We start from the raw sequence: 8,036 nt of genomic DNA, 5'->3' as shown, positions 1-8,036 counted from the left end.
CATTATTGTATATTCATTAAATAACAAATATAGTGATCCCTCCTACTTCGCGGTCTCAGATATTGCAGTCTCAGTACTTCGCGGGATTTTCCAGGAAAAATTAAAAATATTTCAAAATAAAAAAATAATTTAAAAAGTGCGCAAAAATTGAAAAAAATTGAATAAAGCAAAAAAGTACACTATACAGTACTCTATCCATCAAATAACTAAGTAATATTAGTTAATAACTATGTTAAGAATTCTTCAAGCGTTAGAGTTCGTGACGTTTTTTTATTTATTTTGAAATTTATGCTTTTAATTTGTCGGGTCGCGTTGGATTTCCGTTTCCTATTTTACGTTCTCTGTATGTCTTTCAACTCGTCACGGGTGACGTAGTGAATGACAACGTAAGCTCATTTTTATAGTTTATTATCATTTATGTTGATAACGCACATCACTGCCTATGTTTAGTAAGCGATGAGTGTTTATTCTGTTTATGTGTTCGTTTGTGTAGAGGTTGCACTTTACAGTTGTTGTAGTTGTTGTTGTTGCTAACCCGCTAATGTCGGCTAAAAATACAGTAAATTCATAGATTAAAGTTCGGCAAGTGTTTATATGTTAGTTGACTGACTTTAACATTGTTGTTGATTTATTATTCATCAGATACTACATGATCCACCATACATGAGCCAAAATAAAAGTGAAGTTCAACGTGATGATTTGCGTACTCTTTCACTGGAGTCTTGGTGCAGATAACCAGTCCTGAGAACAAATTCTCAACAAACCAAGTAATACTGTATACCACCTTTCTCTTCTAGACACGTTATGACCCGTAAATATACAAGAATAAAATTAAATATGCCACATGAGCGTATAAAGCAGGGGTGTCCAAACCTTTTGCAAAGTGGACCAGATTTTGTGTGTTAAAAAAGTAGGGGGGAGCAAATTTGGCAGGTGTTCTTTAGCTATAACAGCAATTATTTTAAAATTCATTTCAGCGAACCGTTCTGTGTTAACATTTGCTTTTTTATTTTCATTTCGGCTATCTTAAGCATGTGTTTTGGTTAATTTGAAACATGCATGTCAAAATTGAATTGACATTAAATATTGAAATTGAATATTCACTTATCTTCACTTTTTTTAACACTTTAATTTACTTTTTTGTAACAGTTGAACAGAAGTAATTGTACACCTATGTGCAAATTACATTTGAAACAAAAAAAAAGTCTCACCATAGCAGTTTAATATTTAAAACATTTTTAAACACAATAACAGAGAAATGAACAAGTAATAGTCATATCAACAAGTGCAGGGCTCATTTAAATTATGAAATTAGTAACTATAAATGTTGATTGGATTTTTAAATGGTTATTATTCTGGAGTGAAACCTTAAAAATAAATAAATTAAAAAAAAAAACCTTTTCAGACTTAATGTAAATGAAAAATGACTTGTCCGAATTAGTGTGATGGGTGAAACTGAGATCTAGAGTGCAGGACAAAGGCCAGGTGTGGCTCTATGGCAGTAGTACGGATGCGCAAGATGTCTTGTGAGTGAGAGTCCGATAGCCGTGTCCTCACACGGCTCTTATTTAAGTTCATAACCAAGAATGTCTTCTCTCACAAATACGTCGACCCGAACAAGCTTAGCATTTTCTTACCAAATGCTCGAATCTCTTGGAACTTGTCCTCATCCAGCTGTCGGTAAAAGTTGTAAAATATTGCTGCTGTGAGATTGAATTAGCTTCAAGATGTTTCAGTTTCTCGCTGCGTTCATTACATGTGATCTTGCCATATACATCAGCATGTTTTGTTTGGTAATGTTGCTTCACATTGAACTCTTTAAAAACAGCCACTATCTCTTTACAAATGAAGCAGACACAGGTGTTCCGTATTTCAGTGAAGAAATAGTCCAATTTCCACTCATCCTTGAACCGTTGGACCTAGCAGTCAACATTCCTCCTTTTGTTGATTAACGCCATTTTAGAAAGTTAGGGGCTCATACAGTCAATTACTCATATACTAATTTGCTTTTCCTAATTGAGCCGATAGACAGCAGCAATTAGCACACGCACGTGATAGCGCTGCTGCCCAATGTATTCATTCTCCATGCGGGCCAGACGTTATTGATTTTATGACAGAGGCTGCGGGCCGGATGGAAATTGACCACGGGCCGCATTTGGCAAGTATCCCAGACTTAAACAAGTAATATTGTAACATTATAACACTATGAGCTCCACAGCTGGACCCCAACAGACTGGACATGCACACAAGGATAAGTCCAATATATGAATTTATTAAACAAATGAGCTTGCAACACGTGAAAAAAGAACAACACAAAAATGGCAAAGTATCAACTCAAAATCTCGGTATTAAAAAATCTGTCAAATTAAAAATAAAAAAGACATAGAAACAACTGTGTGGCTGAAAATCTTCTAACCAAAATGCTGGGGGGGGGGGGGGGGGGCAAGCCAGCTGGAGGAAGCCGTAGAAACTGAAAGCACAACCAAAACCTGATATGAGGAAAATTGCACACTTTCAAGTAGCAACAGAAATACTCCCAACTTTGGGTGCAAAAGCACCCGAGGGAAGAAGAGAAATGGGACGATACAGAAATTATGCAGTTTACTCCGACAACCTCCTCCTGGTCCAGCCGTGAAAAATGGCAAAGATATAAGGAAAAAACTGAAAAAGTGGAATTGTGGGTAATTTTTGAATTCTGGGAAGAAAGCGAATATCACCATAGATGGGGGGGCATTGGGGGAATTGATTAAAGTTGGAACGGTAGGAATCGGATGAAGAATGGCATAGATACAAGGGAAAAACTGAAAAAGTGGAATTGTGGGTAATTTTTGTATCATGGGAAGAGTAAAATGGATAAACCAATGGAATGGCTGGAATTGGGGGAATCAATTAAAGTTGGAACGGTAAAAATCGGATGAAAAATGGCAAAGATATAAGGGAAAAACTGAAAAAGTGGAATTGTGGGTAATTTTTTATTCATGCGAAGAGAAAAATGGATAGACCAATCGAAAGGCGGGAATTGCGGGAATCGATTAAAGTTGGAACGGTGGAAATCGGAGCAGGAATGGCCAAGATAGAAGGTTACAAAGTTTTGGTGAGGAAAATGGGAATGAGGAATTATGGGTAAAATTATTAATATTGTTATGAATTACTGGTAGGTGAGAATATGTGTAATGATGACAATGTGAAATGAATTAGCTGAATGATTTGAATGCAAAATGGGGAAGCTTCACGTAAGAAATGTTAAATCTGCCATTGGGAATGAATTACGAATTGTTATAGGTGAAAAATATGGAATTATGGGAAAATATGAATAATTATGAACTATAGGAATGATTGGGATGAGCCATAAGGCAGATTGAATGAGTTAATTGTTATGAATATGAAAAAGGAAAGCTCAAAATGTGAAATGTTCAATCTCCCATTGGGAATGAATGGGAAGCCCTCGCATTGGAAATGAATTAAGAATATTTAAAGATGGAAAAATGTGGAATTATGGGAAAATATTGAAATGTATTAATTACTGGAATGATGGGAAGGATCCCTAAGACGAGATGAATGAGTTAAATGTTGAAAATATGAAAAGGGAAAGCTGTAATAATGAAACAAAAAATGACCCAATGTAAGTCAATGGAACTTTTTGGGGTGGAAAACTGGGAATTCTGGGAAAACTGTGAATATTTGGAATGTGAAAAATGGAAGCCCCTCATTCCTGAATAAGTGGAATAACATGAAAGTGGAAGAAGTTGAATTAAATAAACTGGGAATGAGTTGAAACGTGCCAAAAAACAAGTTGAAAAACTGAAAAAAAGTTGAACTGTGGAATTTGAAGATGAACTAGAATATGTGCAATTCCTGAAGAAATTGCGTGTGAAGGTGAAATACCTGAAGGGAGAGGTTTTGAATTATGTGGAATGGCGGAAATTGGGGGAATCGATTAAAGTTGGAACAGTCGGAATAAGATAACAAATGGCAAAGATAGAAGGGAAAAACTGAAAAAGTGGAATTGTGGGTAAATTTTGAATTGTGGGTAAAAATGGAATGGCAGGCATCGGGGAATCAAATAAAATTTGAACGGTCGGAAACAGATGAAGAATGGCAAAGATACAAGGGAAAAACTGAAAAAGTGGAATTGTGGGTAAATTTAAAATTCTGGGAAGAAGTAATTGGATACCATAATGGAATGGCGGGACTTGGGGGAATCGATTAAAATTGGAACGGTCGGAATTGGATGAAAAATGGCAAAGATATAAGGGAAAAACTGAAAGAGTGGAATTGTGGGCAATTTTTGAATTGTGGGTAAAAATGTATGGACGGGCATTGGGGGAATCGATTAAAGTTGGACCGGTGGTAATCGGAGCAGGAATGGCAAAGATACAAGGGAAAAACTGAAAAAATGGAATTGTGGGTCATTTTTGAATTCTGGGAAGAAAAAAATGGATACCACCATGGAATGGCGGGACTTGGGTAAATCAATTAAAGTCAGAATGGTAGGAATCCGATGAAGAATGGCAAAGATATAAGGGAAAAACTGAAAAAGTGGAATTGTGGGTAATTTTTGAATTGTAGGTAAAAATGGATGGGCGGCTATTGGGGGAAATGATTAAAGTAGGAACGGTCGAAATTGGATGAAGAGTGGCAAAGATATAAGTGAAGAACTGAAATAGTGGAATTGTGGGTAAATTTTGAATTCAGGGAAGAAGAAAATTGATACCACCATGGAATGGCGGGACTTGGAGGAATCGATTAAAGTTGGAACGGTAGGAATCGGATGAAGGATGGCAAAGATATAAGGGAAAAACTGAAAAATTGGAATTGTGGGTAATTTTTGATTTGTGGGTAAAAATGGAATAGCGGGCATCGGGGGAATCGATTAAAATTGGAACGGTTGGAATCGGATGAAGACTGGCAAAGATAGAAGGGAAAAACTGAATGAGATGTCTGATCAGATATCCAAGATGGCCGCCCCTGAGGGTTGATGGGAAATGGAATCTCAGTGTATGTAGTCAAGTGTCCAAGATGGCCACCTGACGACCCCATGGGAAATGGAGTACTTTGTCTACCTAAACAGTAGTCCACAAAGGCCTAACGCCCACACAATGAATGACCTCATTGAAAATGAATTGGTTCATTAAAGGTACAATATGTGGAATTGTGGGAAAATTTTGATTCCTGGAAAGAGGTAAATTAATACACCAATGAATTGGCGTGGATGAATGGAATCGATTAGAGTTTGAACGGTCGGAATCGGATGAAGTTTGGCGAAGACAGAACGTTACAATGTTTTGGCAAGAACAATTAACTAAGGAATTATGGGTAAAAAATGGTAAAAACTTGAAATTTTTGGTGCGAGGGTGTTCTTGCCAATCTAACCCATAATGGGAAACACCTAAATTTGGAACGATAAGTATAGGTCGGACGCAAATGGAGATAGCACAAGAGGAAACGCGAGTTTTAGGGGGCTATTACTTATGCAAATTAGATGCATTATGGGTAAATGACACTCTGAGGTCATAGGCAGGGTCAAGATGAACGGTTAAACGCTAAATCGGCCTGAATCGGACAAATACCTGTAGTCATTAAAGTGAAAAAAACAACAATTTTTTGAATTTTGTAAAAGATCACAAAATTTAAAAAAGTGAGAAAAAAGTACACTTAAAGTTCAAATTCAATAAATAATTAATAGTTTGGATGTTCAACATTAGGAGAGTTTTGTTTTTATTGTTCTGAGTTAACCAAGATGGCCGCCATCTTGGGTGGAAGTTGGGCTGAGCGCTCATGATATGTCTGATCAGATATCGAAGATGGCCGCCCCTCAGGGTTGATGGGAAATGGAGTCTCAGTGTATGTGGGCAAGTGTCGCAGAACAATTACGGGAAACACCTAAAGTTGGAACGACCAGTATAGGTCTAACGCAAATGGAGAAAACGCAAGAGGTAATCTAAAATAGCTTATATTATACAGGTTAAGCGGGCGGCCATTATCGAACTTCGGAAAATCGGCTCTATTCGCTTATCGGAATGTCGGAGCGTCGCGGCGTTAAAAATCCACAACGATGGTCCATGAGTTAGGTGGTTCCGCTCATTTCCACGTGAGGGTTTCCCAAAAAATTATTTTTCCCCACTTTTTTCCACTTTTCCCCATTCAAAGTGAATGGGCTGCGGCAAGAGCTTGTCAAATGTCCAAGATGGCCGCCTTACAGGGGTGTATGGGAGCTGTAGTATTTGATGTAGGTCAGAGTTCATCCAAGACGGCCGCTGGATGGGGGTACCATGGTAAATAGAGTACAACGTGTACCTGAACAGTAGTCCAAGAAGGTCACATGCTCACAGAATGAATGACCCCATAGAAAATGAATGGATTCTTTGTGACTACAGAATGAGGAATTGTGGGTAAAATTTTGAGTTCTGGGAAGCTACCCCTTTGGAATGCCGGGATTTGGGGGAATCCATCAAAGTTGGAACGGTGGGAATCGGAGTAGGAATGGCCAAGATAGAAGGTTACAAAGTTTTGGTGAGGAAAATGGGAATGAGGAATTATGGGTAAATTTATTAATATTGTTATGAATTACTGGTTTGTGTGAATATGTGTAATGATGACAATGTGAAATGAATTGGCTGAATGAATTGAATGCAAAATGAGGAAGCTTCAAATAGGAAAAGTAAAATCTGCCTTTAGGAATGAATAACAAATTGTTATAGGTGAAAAATATGGAATTATGGGAAATTATTAATAATTTTGATTTATTGAATTGTTGGGAATGAGCCATAGGGTGGAATGAATAAGTTCAATGTTATGAATATGAAATGGGAAACATCAAAATGTGAAATGTTAATTGTCCCATTGAGAATGAATGGGAAGCCCTCCCATTGGAAATGCATTATGAAATATTAAAGGTGGGAAAAATATGGAATTATGGGAAATTATTGGAAACTATGTATTACTGGAATGATGAGAATGATCCCTAAGGCAAGCTGAATGAGTTAAATTTTGAAAATATGAAACGTAAAAGATGTAATATTGAAATGAAAAATCACCCAATGTAAGTCAATGGCACTTTTGGCTCGGAAAACAGGGAATTGTGGGAAATCTATGAATAATTGGAATTATAAAAATACACGCGCACCGAATGGGAATAAGTGGAATAAGATGAAATTGGAACGGTGTGAATCGGATAAACTGGGAAAGAGATGAAATGTCACAAAAAACGGCAGAATAATAATAACTAGAAAATGTGCAATTTCTGAAGAAATTGCGTGTGAAGGTGACACCGTTGAAGGTTTGGGAGGTGAAAAGTGGAATGATGTGGAACGATTGAATGATGTGAATCTGTGAAGAAATATGAATACAAAGTTGAAAAACTAAAAAAAAGTTGAACTGTGGAATTTGAAGATGAATGAAAAACTGAAAAAAGTTAAACTGTAGAATGATGTGAATCTGTGAAAAATTATGAATCCTACATAGTTGAAAAACTGAGAAACTGAAAAGAAAACGAATGTTTGAATCATAAAAAAGTGTGGATGATCCGAAGTAAAAGCAGAAGAGAAAATACAATATTTATTTTTCACAATTCTTCACTGTTTCACATCAATCCACAATCCACCTCATTCAATCCACCTCATTCAAATGATTAGCTCTGTATCAGGAGTTTAAAAATGATCCCTAATCCAACTTTTTCAGTTTTTTTACTGCTTGAAATATGAATAATACAAAGTTGAAAAACTGAAAAAAAAACTGAATGTATGAATCAAGCTGAGTTCACCAAGCCAGAAGCTGTACTAGGTGGAAGCAGAAGTGAGAGGTAATGAGACGTCTAAGAAAATATCCAAGATGGCCGCCTATGAGGGCAGATGGAAGTTGGAGTCTTCAGTGGTCTAAGATGGCCGCCCGATGGCATCATGGGAAATGGTGTACTTTGTGTAACTAAACTGTAGGTGTCAAACTCCAGTCCTCGAGGGCTTGTATCCTGCATGTTTTTGAATCACACCATTCACTTAACATTAGGCCATTTTTTACGGTAGAAAAACTTGAATTGT

The sequence above is a fragment of the Hippichthys cyanospilos genome, chromosome 20, assembly GCF_059441005.1.
Source record: "Hippichthys cyanospilos isolate Australia breed blue-spotted pipefish chromosome 20, RoL_Hcya_1.0, whole genome shotgun sequence".
In the NCBI taxonomy this organism is placed as follows: domain Eukaryota; kingdom Metazoa; phylum Chordata; class Actinopteri; order Syngnathiformes; family Syngnathidae; genus Hippichthys; species Hippichthys cyanospilos.
Note: the sequence above shows the minus strand (reverse complement) of the source record.